The sequence below is a fragment of the Suricata suricatta genome, chromosome 8, assembly GCF_006229205.1.
Source record: "Suricata suricatta isolate VVHF042 chromosome 8, meerkat_22Aug2017_6uvM2_HiC, whole genome shotgun sequence".
NCBI classification, from domain to species: Eukaryota; Metazoa; Chordata; class Mammalia; order Carnivora; family Herpestidae; genus Suricata; species Suricata suricatta.
In genome coordinates, this window is record NC_043707.1 from 43,845,897 (window position 1) to 43,846,506 (window position 610).

General features: G+C 48.7%; 1 pseudogene; it reads right to left on the reverse strand.

Moving 5' to 3' along the window:
- The window catches only part of LOC115297596, a 4,306-nt pseudogene extending 3,896 nt beyond the window's left edge, over positions 1-410 (reverse strand).
- Between the last annotated feature and the right edge of the window lie 200 nt (positions 411-610).

Genomic DNA, 610 nt, shown 5'->3' on the forward strand with positions numbered 1-610 from the left:
AGGCACAGTAGTATCAGTGAGTCCAGGAATATCCTTCTCCCCTTTTTTGACGATGACCAAGTTGAGAACACTGAGATTGGCATCCACAATGCAACCCCGGACAGATTTGCGCTTTCTTTCTCCAGTCCTCCGTGGACGGTAGCAGGAATGCTCCTTACTCAGCAGCAGGCGGACACGGCCATGGGTCAAGACACCCTGCTTCATGGGGAAGCCTTGTTTGTCATTGCCACCACTGATTCGAACCACATAACCCTTCCATTCTTCCCCTAAGGCATCAGCAGCGACTTCTGTGGCCATTCGCTTTTCATAAAAGGTACGAAGTTTGCGTTCATCGTCCACTTCAATGAGTTTCTGGCAGCCAGTAGCTGGGAAAGAGATGTTCAGCTTCATCTTGATGTCGCCTACCGCCTCTGAGGCGCCACGAAAAAGAGCGATACTGCTTCTTTCTTGTGAGCTAAGAAAACCAGTGCTATGACCTCTTGGTATAGAGAAGAGACAAACCTTGTAGGATTTTTAGAAGTTATACATCCATTGCTACTGTTGGGCTCCTAGAGGCCCTGGTTACCAAAGAAACAATGGTAGACCATTCTGTCTGCTCACAGCTATGGGC